At 36.8% G+C, this 15,242-nt stretch overlaps 1 pseudogene; it reads right to left on the bottom strand.

The window, feature by feature from the left end:
- Positions 1-2,624: 2,624 nt before the first annotated feature.
- LOC114675147 (5S ribosomal RNA) lies at positions 2,625-2,743 on the bottom strand (annotated as a pseudogene).
- Between the last annotated feature and the right edge of the window lie 12,499 nt (positions 2,744-15,242).

Raw genomic sequence — 15,242 nt, 5'->3', positions numbered from 1 at the left:
GATCAAATTGAATCTGTAGATTGCTTTGTGTAACATGGACATTTTAACAATATTGATTCTTACAATTCATGAACATTGGATTTTTTTTCATTTTTTGGTGTTCTCTTCCAGTTTGTTCATCAATGTTTTATAGTTTTCATTATAGAAATCTTTTACTTCTTTACTTAATTCCTAGGTATTTAACTTTAAGTATGATTGTTGTAAATGACATTACTTTTTAAACTTATTTTTCACATTGTTCATGACATATAGAAATGCTACTGACATTTTATGTTGATTTTGCATAATACAACTTTACTGAATTTATCAGCTATAATAGTTTTCTTGTGAAGTCTTTAGGTTTTTCGAAATATAAGATCTTATCATCTGCAAACAAGGATAATTTGACATTCCTTTCCAATTTGGATGCCCTTTATATCTTTCTCTTGTATGATTCCTCTACCTAGGACTTACAATACTGTGTTGAATAACAGTGGTGAGACTGGGCATCCTTGTCATGTTCTGGATCTTAGAGAAAGACTTTTCAGTTTTTTACATTTAGTATGATACTGACTATGGGTCTGTCATATATGGCTTCTAGTATGTTGAGCTATAGTTTTTCTAATCCCAGCTTTTTTTAGGGTTTTTATCATGAAGGGATGTTGAATTTTATCAAATGTTTTTTCAGTATCAACTGAAAAGAACATATAGTTTTTTTTTTTTTTTTTTTTTTTTGAGACGGAGTCTCATGCTGTTGCCCAGGCTGGAGTGCAGTGGCGCGATCTCGGCTCACTGCAAGCTCCGCCTCCCGGGTTCCCGCCATTCTCCTGCCTCAGCCTCCTGAGTAGCTGGGACTACAGGCGCCCGCCACCGCGCCCGGCTAATTTTTTGTATTTTTAGTAGAGACGGGGTTTCACTGTGGTCTCGATCTCCTGACCTTGTGATCCGCCCGCCTCGGCCTCCCAAAGTGCTGGGATTACAGGCTTGAGCCACCGTGCCCGGCCGAACATATGGTTTTTATCCTTTATTCTGTTAATATGATGTATCACATTGATTGATTTTTGTTTGTTGAAGCATCTTTGCATCCCAGTGATAAATCCCACTTGGTCATGATGAATAAACTTTTTAATGTACTGTTGAATTCAGTTTGCTAGTCTTTTGTTGAGGATTATTGCATCAATATTCATCAGAGATACTGGCCAATAGTTTCCTTTTATTGATGTCTCTTGATCTGGTTTTGGTTTCAGGGTATTACTGGATTCACAAGAATGAGTTTGAAAGTATTTCCTCCTCCTGATTTTTTGGAATAGTTTGAGTAGGGTCGGTATGAGCTCTTTAATGTTTGATGGAATTCAGCACTGAAGCCATCAGGTCCCAGGCTTTTTCTTACTGGGAGACTTCTTATTACAGCTTTGATCTCATTACTTGTTATTGGTGTGTTCAGGTATTGAATTTCTTCCTGGTTCAATCTTGGTAGGTTTTATCTATCTAGAAATTTGTCTATTTCTTTTATATTTTCTGATTCATTGGCATATAGTTGCTCATAGTAGTCACTAATGTTATTTTGAATTTCTGCAGCATCAGTTGTAATGATTCCATTTCATTTCTGATTGTATTTATTTTGATTTTCTCTCTTTTTTTCTTAGCCTGGCTAAAGGTTTGTCAACTTTTTGTAACTTCAAAAATAATCTTTTTGTTTCATTTATCTTTTGTATATTTTCACTTCAATTTCATTTATTTCTGCTCTGAAGTTTATTATTTCTTTTCTTCTCCTTATTTGGGGTTTGTTTTTCTCTTGCTTTTCTAGTTATTTAAGACACATTGTTAGATTTAAAAAAAAAATTTTTTTTATATATAGGTACTTATAACTATAAACTTTCCTCTTAGTACTGCTTTTACTGTATCCCATAGGTTTCGGTATGTTGTGTTTCCATTAACGTTGATTGCAAGACATTGTTAAAATTTCTTCTTAATTTCTTCTTGACCCACTGATCATTAAGGAGCATATTGCTTATTTCCATGTCGTTTTATAATGTCCAAAATTCCTCTAGTTATTAATTTCTAAATGTATTCTATTGTGGTCAAAGAAATTGCTTGATATCATTTGAACTTTTTGAATATTTTAAGACTTGTTTTGTGATCTATTATATGGTCTATTCTTGAGAATGATTTATGTGCTTAGGAAAATGATATGTATTCTGCAGCTCTTGGATAACATGTTCGGTAAATATCTATTAGATCCATTTGGTCTATAGTGCAGATTATGTCTGATGTTTCTTTGTTGATTTTCTGGCTAGAAGATCTGCCCAATGCTGAAAGTGGGGTGTTGAAGTCTCCAGCTATTATTGTATTGGGGCCTCTCTCTCTCTCTCTAGCTGTAATAATGTCTCCTTTATATATCTGGGTGCTCCAGTGTTGGGTGCATACATATTTAAAATTGCTTTGTCCTCTTGCTGAATTGACCCCATTAACATTATATAGTGATCTTACTTGTCTCTTCTCATAGTTTTGGCCTTAAAATCTATTTTTTGTGTTATAAGTATAGTGATTCCTGCTCTTTTTTGGCTCCCACTGGCATGGAATATCTTTTCTCATCTCTTTATTTTCAGTCTATGTGTGTCTTTTTTATTATTTAAATAAGAAAAAGTCTACAGTACCCAGTATTACCAGACAGTCTCCAATCCAAGTATTAACCAGGCCCAATCCTGCTTAGTTTCTGAGATCACACAAAATCAGGCATATTCAGGGTGGTATGGCCACAGACTCTATGTGTGCCTTTATAGGTGTTTCTTGTAGGTGACAGATCAATGGGCCTTGTTTTTTGATTAATTTAGCCAGTCTATGGCTTTTATTGTAGACTGTATTTCATTTATATTCAATGTTATTACTGATAAGCAAGAACTTACTCCTGCCATTTTGTTATTTGTTTTCTGGTTGTTTTGTTGTCTTCTCTTTGTTTTTTCTTTCACTCTTGTCTTCTTCTAGTGAAGATGATTTTCTCTGGTGATATGGTTCAGTTTCTTACTTTACATTTTGTGTATATCTATTGTATGCTTTTTGGCTTGAGGTTACCATGAGGTTTGCAAATTCTATCTTATGACTCATTATTTTAACCTGACGACAACACTATTTGCATTAACAAATAAGCAAGAATAAAACTAATAAAAACTCAGTTTAACTTGGTTCTCCTCATTTCTTAACTTTTTATTGTTTCTATTTATATCTTATTGTACTGACTACATCTTGAAAAGCTATTTTAGTTATTGACTGCTTTATCATTTAGTCTTTCTACTTAGAATAAGAGTAATTTATATGCCACAGTTACAGTGTTATAATATTCTGTTTTTCTATGTATGTAATATTGCCAGTAAGTTTTGTATCTTCAGGTGATTATTTATTGCTCATTAAGGTCCTTTTATCTCATTGAAGTATTCTCTTCAGTATTTCTTGCAGTGGGGGTCTGGTATAGATGAAATCTCTCAGCTTCAGTTTGTCTAGAAAAGTGTTTATTTCTCCTTCATATTTGAAGGAAATTTTTGCAAGATCTAGTATTCTAGGATAAATGTTGTTTTCTTTTTTTTCCTTCAGCACTTTAAATATGTCATGCCATTCTCTACTGGCCTGTAAGGTTTCCACTGAAAAGTCTGCTGCCAGATCTATAGGAGCTCTAAAGTGTGGTATTTGTTTCTTTTCTCTGGGTACTTTTAGGATCTTTTATTTATAATTGACCTTTGGGAGTTGATTATGAAACTCCTTAAGGTAGTCTTCTTTGGGTTAAATCTGCTTGGTGATGTATATCTTTTTTGAACGTGGATATTGATATCTTTCTCTAGGTTTGGGAAATTCTCTGTTATTATCCATTTAAATACATTTTCTACACCTAGCTCTTTCTCTCCCTCTTCTTTAAGGCCAATAACTCTTAAATTTGCCCTTTTGAGACTATTTTAGATCCTGTATGCATGCTTCATTGTTTTTTATTCCTTTTTATTTTGTCTCCTCTGACTGTATTTTTAAATAGCCTGTCTTCAAGCTCAAAAATTCTTTCTTCTGCTTGTTTCAGTCTGCTATTAAAGAACTCTGATGTATTCTTACATGCACCAATTGCATTTTTCAACTACTGAATTTCTACTTTATTTTTTAAATTATTTCGATCTATTTCTTAATTTTACCCAATAGAATTCTGAATTCCACCTCTATGCTATCTCAAATTTCCTTGGGTTTCCTCAAAACAGCCATTGTGTATTATCTTTTTGAAAGCTGACATATCTCTGTTACTCCAGGATTGATCCATGGTGCCTTATTTAGCTCATTTGGTGAGGTCATATTTTTCTGGATAGTGCTCATGTTAATAGATGTTCCTCTGCATTTGGGCATTGGAGAGTTAGGTATTTATTGTAGTCTTCACTGTCTTGGCTTATTTGTAGCCATCCTTCTTGGGGAGCCTTTGCATATATTGGAAAGGACTTAAGTGATGTTATATAAGCTGTATCTGCTTTAAGGGGTGCCCCAAGCCCAGGTCTTGCAGACTCGTAGAGGTACCACATTGACGGTCTAGGACAAGATCCAAGAGAATTCTCTAGATTACCAGGCAGAGAGTCTTGTCCTCTTCCCTTACTTTTTCCCAAACATATCGAGTATCTCTCTCTCTCTCTCTCTCTCTCTCTCTTCTAAGCCATATACAGCTGGGGATGGAGTGACACAAGCAGCCCCTGTGGCCTCCACCACTGTGACTGTGCTGGATCAGATCTGAAGCCAGCACAGTGCTGGGCCTTGCCCAAGGTCTGTTGTCACCACTCCCTGGCTTCTGACTATGTTCACCCAAGGCCATTGAGCTCTACAATCAGCTGGTGGCAAAGCCAGCCAGGCGTGTATTCTTCCCTTTAGGAGAGTGAGGTCCTTTAGGCACACAGTGGGTCCAGTAGTGCCATTTGTGAGTCCAAGACTAGAGTCAAAATCTTTAGAAGTCTACCTGGTATTCTATCATATTGCAGCTTAGTTGGCACTCAAGAAGACAAGAAAGCAGGAGAGCTGGGCCTTGCTGAGTGTGATTTGACCAAACAAGAGGCAGCAGGAGGATATTCTCTGGATAGGAAACTCCCTCATCCAAAATGTAGAGGCAGGTAACACAGGTATAATAAATTAGAATTCATTGACATAGAATCAGCATTTTTCCTCTTTTTCTGATTTTGAAGTAACATTTTACTTGTTTTATTTTGTATAATCAAAATAATAAAGAGTTTTATTATAATATAAAACTCTTTATGAAATGCCTACGCTTCATTTTCCAAACCACAACCAACATTACAACATTGGAAAGCAACTCTAAATAGACATTCAGCACTATTGCTTTAAATGAACTGTGGATTGCTTAAAGTAAGACATAAAAAATCCAAAACTTTTCTCTTCACAATGGATCTCAGGTCAGATCTATTAATTTCCAGTTTTTCTATTTGAAAGTTAAAATGAGAAAAAGAAAAATGTAAAACTTAGACCGATCAGAATCTTTCTCTTTTCAGGAGATGTGCCAAGCCCTAGTCTTTATTAAATTTCTTGTCATTTGATGAATTAAATATAATTACAATAAACTCACTTGGGATTTGATTATAATCTGTGTGGTTTTTCCTACCAATTATATAGCTTCATATTAACTCTTAAATGTAAATGTGTAACCTTTCTCTAAAACCTAGTGTCACATAACTCTGAGTACTTTACAGAATTGTTATTTGAAAGAATCGTAAAGACCCTCATTACATCTTTCAATAGCACTGTGAGGCAGGTAAGTAGCACATATTATACTTTCTTTTTTTTCATAGGTTGACAGCTCCAGACCCTAACTCATTCTAAGGACTCAAGGGACTGATAAAAGGTCTCTGAGCTTTTGCCTTATCCTCATGCTCCTATTGGTCAAATGAAAGCCCATATTCACTTCTCATTCACTAGATATTTAATTTTGGCCATTAAGTGAGAGAAGTGGCAAATGAAGACTATGGGAAAAGCCTGGCTCTGTCATCTTAACAAATGAATTGTTAACCTCAGGCCTCAGGTAATATGAGAAAAGAAAACTTGAATGTTTTTGTATGGTTGAATGGATACTTGAACAAAGAGTTGATATCGAGCCTTCAATGTTACAGAATACATAGGGAAGACTTCTTTTACTTGTTCATTTATTCATTCATTCATTTTGCTTTTGGAATATCAGTTTGAATGTTGATATGGCTTATCTGTCAACCTCTGAAAACATTTATAAATTTTATCTTCAGAAATTTTATAAAATTTATTTAATTCTTTTTTACTATTATTATTATAATTAAAGTTATGGGATACATGTGCACAATGTGCAGGTTTGTTACATAGGTATACATGTGCAACAGTGCTTTGCTGAACCCATCAACCTATCATCTACGTTTCAAGCCCCACATGCATTAGGTTTTTCTCTTAATGCTCTCCCTCCGCTTGCCCCATACCCCTTGACAGGCCCCGGTGTGTGATGTCCTCCTCCCTGTGTCCATGTGTTCTCATTGTTCATCTCCCACTTTTGAGCGAGAACATGCAGCATTTGGTTTTTTGTTCCTGTGTTGGTTTGCTGAGAATGATGGTTTCCAGCTTCATCCATGTCCCTGCAAAGGACAGGAACTCAGTCCTTTTTTATGGCTGCGTAGTATTTTATGGTGTATATGTGCCACATTTTCTTTATCTAGTCTATCATTGATGGGCATTTGGGTTGGTTCCAAGTCTTTGCTATTGTCAATAGTGCTGCAATAAACATATGTGTGCATGTGTCTTTATAGTAGAATGATTTATAATCCTTTGGGTATATACCCAGTAATGGGATTGCTGGGTCAAATGCTATTTCTGGCTCTAGATCCTTGAGGAATTGCCACACTGTCTTCCACAATGATTGAACTGATTTACACTCCCATCAACAGTGTAAAAGCATTCCTATTTCTTCACATTCTCTCCAGCATTTGTTGTTTCCTGACTTTTTAATGATCACCATTCTAACTGGCATGAGATGGTATCTCATTGTGGTTTTGATTTGCATTTCTCTAATGACCAGTGATGATGAGCTTTTTTTCACTTGATTGTTGGGCACATAAATGTCTTCTTTTGAGAAGTGTCTGTTCATATCCTTCCTCCACTTTTTGATGGGGTTGTTTGGTTTTCTCTTGTAAATTTGTCTAAGTTCCTTGTAGATTCTTGATATTAGACCTTTGTCAGATGGATAGATTACAAAAATTTTCTCTCATACTGTAGGTTGCCTGTTCACTCTGAGGAGAGTTTCTTTTGCTGTACAGAAGCTCTTTAGTTTAATTAGATCCCATTTGTCAATTTTGGCTTTTGTTGCCATTGCTTTTGGTGTTTTAGTCATGAAGGTTTTGCCCATGCCTATGTCCAGAATGTATTGCCTAGGTTTTCTTCTAGGGTTTTTATGGTTTTAGGTTTTATGCTTAAGTCTTTAATCCATCTTGAGTTAATTTTTGTATAAGGTGCAAGGAAAAGGTCCAGTTTCAGTTTTCTGCATATGGATAGCCAGTTTTCCTAGCACCATTTATTAAATAGGGAATCTTTTCTCTGTTGCTTGTTTTTGTCTGGTTTATCAAAGATCAGATGGTAGTAGATGTGTGGTGCTATTTCTCAGGCGTTTGTTCTGTTCCATTGGTCTATATATCTGTTTTGGTACCATTACCATGCTGTTTTGGATACTGTAGCCTTGTAGCATAGTTTGAAGTCAGGTAGTGTGATGCCTCCAGCTTCGTTGCTTTTGCTTAGGATTATCTTGGCTATACAGGCTCTTTTTTGGTTCCATATGAAATTTAAAGTAGTTTTTCCTAATCCTGTGAAGAAAATCAATGGCAGCTTGATGGGAATATCATTGAATCTATAAGTTACTCGGACAGTGTGGCCATCTTCACAATGTTGATTCTTCCTATCCATGAGCATGGAATTTTTTTCCATTTGTTTGTGTCCTCTCTTATTTCTTTGAACAGTGGTTTATAGTTCTCCTTGAAGAGGTCCTTCATGTCCCTTGTAAGTTGTATTCCTAGGTATTTTATTTTCTTTGTAGCAATTGTGAATGGGAGTTCACTCAAGATTTGGCTCTCTGTCTGTTATTGACGTATAGGAATACTTGTGATTTTTGCACATTGATTTTGCATCCTGAGACTTTGATGAAGTTGCTTATAAGCTTAAGGAGTTTTGGGGTTGAGACAATGGAGTTTTCTAAATATATAATCATGTCATCTGCACACAGAGATGATTTGACTTCCTCTCTTCTTATTTGAATATGCTTTATTTCTTTCTGTTGCCTGATTGCCCTGGCCAGAACTTCCAATACCATGTTGAATAGGAGTGGTGAGAGAGGGTATCCTTGTCTTGTGCCGATTTTTAAAGGGAATGCTTCCAGCTTTTGCCCATTCAGTATGATATTGGCTGGGGGTTTGTCATAAATAGCTCTTATTATTTTGAGATATGTTCCATCAATACCTAGTTTATTGAGTGTTTTCAGCATGAAGGGTGTTGAATTTTATCAAAGGACTTTTATGCATCTATTGAGATAATCATATGGTTTTTGTCATTAGTTCTACTTATGTGATGGATTACATTTATTGATTTGCATATGTTGAACCAGCCTTGCATCCCAGGGATGAAGCTGATTTGATCGTGCTGTATAAGCTTTTTCATGTGGTGCTGGATTCGGTTTGCCAGCATTTTATTGCGGATTTTCACGTCTATGTTCATCAAGGATACTGGCCTGAAATTTTCTTTTTTTGTTGTGTCTCTGCTAGGTTTTGGTATCAGGATGATGCTGGCATCATAAAATGAGTTAGGGATGAGTCCCTCTTTTACTATTGTTTGGAATAGTTTCAGAAGGAATGGTACCAGCTCTTCTTTGTACTTCTGATAAAATTCAGCTGTGTCTCCTTCTGGTCCCAGGCTTTTTTTTGGTTGGTAGACTATTAATTACTGCCTCAATTTCAGAACTTGTTATTGGTCTATTCAGGGATTTGACTTTTTCCTGGTTTATTCTTGGGAGGGTGTATGTGTCCAGAAATTTATCTACTTCTTCTAGATTTTCTAGTTTTTTTCTGGGGTAGAGATGTTTATAGTCTCTGATGGTAGTTTGTATTTCTGTGGGATCAGGGGTGATATCCCCTTTATTGTGTTTTATTGTGTCTATTTGATTCTTCTCTCTTTTCTTATTAGTCTGGCTAGCAGTCTATCTATTTTGTTAATCTTTACAAAAGACCAGCTCCTGGATTCATTGATTTTTTGAAGGTTTTTTTTGTGTGTCTCTATCTCCTTCAGTTCTGCTCTGATCTTAGTTATTTTTTGTCTTCTGCTAGCTTTTGGATTTGTTTGCTCTTGCTTCTCTAGCACTTTTAATTGTTATTTTAGTGTGTCAATTTGAGATCTTTCTAGCTGTGTCATGTGGGCATTTAGTGCTATGAATTTCCCTCTTAACTTCTTTTATTTGTTCATTTATTCATTCATTCATTTTGCTTTTGGAATATCAGTTTCAATGTTGATATGGTATATCTGTCAATCTGTGAAAACAATTTTAAATTTTGTCTTCAGAAGTTCTATAAAATTTATTTAATTCTTTTTTAAAAAAGTCTTTTTATGTATCTAGGCTGATCAAAGTTCAAACTTTCTTTGCTGCTTTAATTTGAAGTTAAGGATTTATTTATTTCACAACTATTTTCCATGCCTCGTGCTATGCAGTGTGACGAATAAAACAGTGTAATGTCTCAATGCCTGCTCCAAAAATCTTAATATACAGTGAAAATCAGGCAATTTTTTTTTTTTTTGAGACGGAGTCTCACACTGTCACCCAGGCTGGAGTGCAGTGGCGAGATCTCAGCTCACTGCAAGCTCTGCCTCCTGGGTTCATGCCATTCTCCTGCCTCAGCCTCCCAAGTAGCTGGGACTACAGGTGCCTGCCACCACTCCTGGCTAATTTTTTTTTTTTTTTGTATTTTTAGAAGAGATGGGGGTTTCACCGTGTTAGCCAGGATGGTCTCGATCTCCTGACCTCGTGATCCACCCGCCTCTGCCTCGCAAACTGCTGGGATTACAGGCGTGAGCTATCGTGCCCGGCCGCAAATTTTTAAACAAGTAGTAATACAGTAGAATTTTAAAATAACCAAGCTGAACTATATACAAATTGCTATGGGAACCCAAAGGATGGAGTATTCCTGCATCAGTGGAGAAGGTAAGTAAGGCCATTGCCCTCTATCAGTCCTGAAGGCAGCATTCATGGTATAGTGTATGTGTTGTGGAGTTTTATAAAGTATCAATATATAAGGGAAATGCCTAGAAAGGCTTTCTTGAGGAAGTAGTGCGTAAGTTGATCTTTGAACAAACAGTAGAAATTTGTCATCCAGAGAATGAGAAGAAGAACATTTCAGGTATGAATACAGCATATTCACAGACTTGGATGTGTGAAAGTGCATGTCATATCTAATGAACGACAACTCAGGTGTTTGGGGACTCTCGAATTAAGTTCCAAGAAACGTCAACTGTCTCCAGAAATGGGAATGATGTTCACAATTTTTTTAAAGGCCCAGACTTAAACTTTGATATGACAGGATATGATACTAGTGTTTGCTTAACTCATTGAAGATATAGCTTCTCTTCAACTTTGTGTGAATTATCAATGAGCAATGCAGATAAGAAAGGAAATTTATATTTATGAATGGTTCTCTCAGTGAAGAAACTTTTTTTATATATATAGTAAAATTTTATCATAAACCACTTTATAAAATATGTTAAAGATAACCCTATGGAAATGAATCAAATATATGTTTAGCTTTATTCTGTTGTCCATTTTTCTGTTTCCATTCCCTTGGCATGTTCTCCTTCTCTCTCAGTTAATAGGTTATGTTTTGTAAAGCTAAATTATTCACAGTGTCTTTTAAAGGGAGTGTCAAATGTCTACACCACTCTAGCCCAAAGGATCTTCTGCCTACTTCATTAAAAAATCACAACACGCATGTCTGTAAAATATAATAGCTGACCTTGACGCTCCGTCTGTTCTTCAGAGCAGGGCCTGTATTCCTTTGCTCCTATATTCTTTCTGAGCAATGGATGAAAATCTGTGATAATATCAATGTTTTTATACTTACATAAGTGGCTGCTGTACATCATAACTCCTGTCAAGAAAAATTTGCTTGGTCACCCAAGATGATACTGCCATGATGATTGTGTCTTGGTTAAACCATGGCCCCACAGATTATCAAAGTGACTCTTAGGCCAAATAAGAAACAGAAAACAAATTTTCAAAAAGGAGAATGTGCTATACTTAGAAAAGACTGATGAAAAATCTAATTATGCAGTGTTCAACACAGGTGCATCTTTGTGCTTTACTGGCAGACATTTTATTCTTTCGAGTCTAATCTAACTCCATGCCTTTTCATCCCTTCTATGTCCTCATCCATTTTACATTTCTCTGTGATTTACTACTCACGATGCTTAGCACAGTTTATATTAGGTACAAAGTAAATGTCTGTTGAATAGAAGAAAGTCTATGCCTCTTTATGTGAATCCTTTATATATATTCTAAAATTGTATACCTAATATTACAAACACTACTCCCTGGGTCAGTCACATGGACCAAGTAATTCTTGACTTCTCCTCTAATGAAGACAACAAGAGACATACCATAGGAAGGCCCATGACTTCCATCATTTGCTTAAATATATGGAAACTTTTCATATTCTTATATTCTGTCCCCTCCTGGGTCAAATTTCTCAAAGCTGTGCTTCATGCTGTGTAAAAGTGAACTTCAATAGGGTTTTACTTTATTGATGTGAACATGACTACCTTTAATGTTTTGACTACGGTCAGTTCTAAAGCTTAGTCAACACACATCATTTCTTGTGTCTATTAAACAACTAAGTAATTAATGTGGCTATGGAAAATATCTATTTAAATATGCAAAATATGACACGTGTGAGTAACCACCATGCTCCCTGTACAAAGTGTCTCTTGGATTTCACAAAGTTCTGAATAACAGTTTGAATTGTATCGGAACAGAGGCCATAAAGAAATAACTTTCAATTCTCATTGCTCTACTATGGACTAATAAAAATAGGTGCTGTTAATATTTGCTCTAATTTCAAAGAGAAACACAGGGAAACAAAGATAGGAGACCTGTGTCTATAAGATGGAGAACTCTTGCTAATTGGCAATAGGAATCTGTTTGGTATTACTAAATACAACTTCTGTATACTGGATATCCATAATTTCTAGGTGTAGAAGCTTGGCATAAGGATGACACAAACAAAATAGATGTTTTTCATGGAAAAGCAAAACTGTAAAAGATTAGAATAGTAAGGAATATTATTCCAGTTGACCCAAACATATTTGAACATCATTGTCACTTGCAAAGACAGTTGACTGACTCTAAATGCTAGAAGACCATCAGCCCTAGCAGCCAGGCTGATTAGCATTCTGTAGCTTTGATGTTTAAAAGTTAGCCCCAGTGTGAGAAAATGAAATACGATCAAGCTTTGAACAATTTGCCCATAGTTTATAAAGAGTTATTATATCATAGGTATAAAATGACTTTTTATATATAAAAGTGACAAAGGTAATGCTTAGCAGTGGAAAATCTGTGTTAAAACTGATTATCATTTCAGCTTTCAAAACATCTTGAAAATTATCTGAAGAGATGTCAATATTGGCAGAACCTAATGTATATCTCTGTTATGACTGTTCATAAAAGCCTTCTAAAGTGGTTTTAAAAGAATGTTATTTGAACTTTTTGTTTTTTGTTTTTTGTTTTTTTTTTGAGACGGAGTCTCACGCTGTTGCCCAGGCTGGAGTGCAGTGGCGCGATCTCGGCTCACTGCAAGCTCCGCCTCCTGGGTTCACACCATTCTCCTGCCTCAGCCTCCTGAGTAGCTACGACTACAGGCGCCCGCCACCGCGCCTGGCTAATTTTTTGTATTTTTAGTAGAGACGGGGTTTCACTGTGGTCTCGATCTCCTGACCTTGTGATCCGCCCGCCTCGGCCTCCCAAAGTGCTGGGATTACAGGCTTGAGCCACCGCGCCCGGCCGAACTTTTTGTTTTATTTGATAAAGGACCACTCACAGTTAAGGATAAAGACTTGAAAATGGGTATAAATTAAAATATTCGTTTGAATTTCAGTTTCTGTAGGATTTTATGGTAAATTCCAATTTTTACCTTCAGGAATACTTTAAATTCACAATTCAACAATCAAAATTTTATCTGTTAAATTATATATATATATATATATGTATGGGTATATTAAGATATGTTTAATGATGTCTACATACTGATCTTAAAGGTTGGTTCAAAAGAAAGTAACTTTTATGAAAACCTTCTCTACTTTTACTGCCTTGTCTTTCTAGATCCTGACTTTATAGATGAATTATTCTATAACTAGAAAATTATTACTATCTGTTATAAAACAGATAAGCTATACTTTAATGTTGAGTGTGTGAAAAAACTAAATTCTGTTCCACAGGTTGAGACCTCATGCTATTAGGAATTTGTAAGAGTCATTTATCTAAGCCCCCAAATCCTGACTAATGTCAACAACACAGCTTGTATCTATTGGAAATGCTCTTACACTAAGCATTGTTAGTACAGGAAGCAAAAAGCTCTTTCTTACCTTATGAATCAAATCAAAGAGAATTACACAATGGAAACCAAACAAAATTATTCAGTTTCAGATAATTTTTTATTTTATTTTTTTGAGACGGAGTCTTGCTGTGTCTCCCAGGCTGGAGTGCAGTGGCGCCTTATGGCTCACTGCAAGCTCCGCCTCCCGGGTTCACGCCATTCTCCTGCCTCAGCCTCCTGAATAGCTGGAACTACAGGCGCCCGCCACCACGCCTGGCTAATTTTTTGTATGTTTAGTAGAGACAGGGTTTCACGGTGTTAGCCAGAATGGTCTGGATCTCCTGACCTCGTGATCCACCCCGCCTCGGCTTCCCAAAGTGCTGGGATTACAGGCATGAGCCACTGTGCCCAGCCAGTTTCAAGATAATTTTAAAAATATTTTTATAAGAGTTATGACTCAGTTTGAAGAGTTTCTAAGGAAGAGAAGCCAATTCCCACAAACCCTGACACATTCTTCTATCTAACTCTTTGTTTTCGGTGTTTCTCTTTGATATTCCAGTGACTAAATATCTGCTGTGGGTGGATATGGAGGTGTTATTTTTAACTGGCAGAAATACGTAATATTATACATGGAAATTATAATAATGATGGTGTATGTTTAGGTTTGCTTGGATGGGGTGGGGAAGCTGGAGCAGGGAAGCTTCCTGTATCAGAAAGTAGCCTACTTCGGTGATGTTACCAAGATTGCCAGAACTGGAGATCATTATATTAAGTGAAATAAGCCAGGCACAGAAAGACAATTATTGCATGTTCGCACTAATTTGTAGGATCTACAGATCAAAACAATTGAACTCCTTAAGATAGAGAGTATAAAAATGGTTACCAGAAGGCTGGGCGCGGTGGCTCAAGCCTGTAATCCCACCACTTTGGGAGGCCGAGACGGGCGGATCACGAGGTCAGGAGTTCGAGACCATCCTGGCTAACACGGTGAAACCCCGTCTCTACTAAAAAATACAAAAAACTAGCCGGGCGAGGTGGCGGGCGCCTGTAGTCCCGGCTACTCGGGAGGCTGAGGCAGGAGAATGGCGTAAAAACCCGGGAGGCAGAGCTTGCAGTGAGCTGAGATCCGGCCACTGCACTCCAGCCTGGGCGACACAGCAAGACTCCGTCTCAAAAAAAAAAAAAAAAAAAAAATGGTTACCAGAGGCTGGGAAGGGTAGTAGGGGATTGGAGGGAAAGTGGGGATGGTTAATGGGTACAAAAAAAAAATTGAAGGGATGTATAAGATCTACATTTTTTGTTTTGTTTTGTTTTGTTTTTTTGAGACAGGATCCCACTTGGGTTGCCCAGGCTGGAGTGCAGTGGTGCAATCTCGGCTCATTGCAGCTTCTACTTCCTGGGTTCTACTGATTATCCCACCTCAGTTTCCCAAGTAGCTGGGACTACAGATGCATAGCACCACTCCTGGATAATTTTTTTGCAGGGGGCAGGATCTTAGTACAGATGGTGTTTTGTCATGTTGCCCAGGCTGGTCTCAAACTCCTGAGCTCAAGCAATCTGCCTGTCCCAGCCTCCCAAAGTGCTGGGATTACCGGCATGACCCACTGTGCCTGGCCAAGACCTACTATTTAATAGCATATCGGGGTGACTACAGTCAATAACAACTTCATT

This window comes from Macaca mulatta, chromosome X (genome assembly GCF_049350105.2).
Source record: "Macaca mulatta isolate MMU2019108-1 chromosome X, T2T-MMU8v2.0, whole genome shotgun sequence".
Lineage (NCBI taxonomy): Eukaryota > Metazoa > Chordata > Mammalia > Primates > Cercopithecidae > Macaca > Macaca mulatta.
This window is presented reverse-complemented; position numbering and strand designations above follow the sequence as displayed.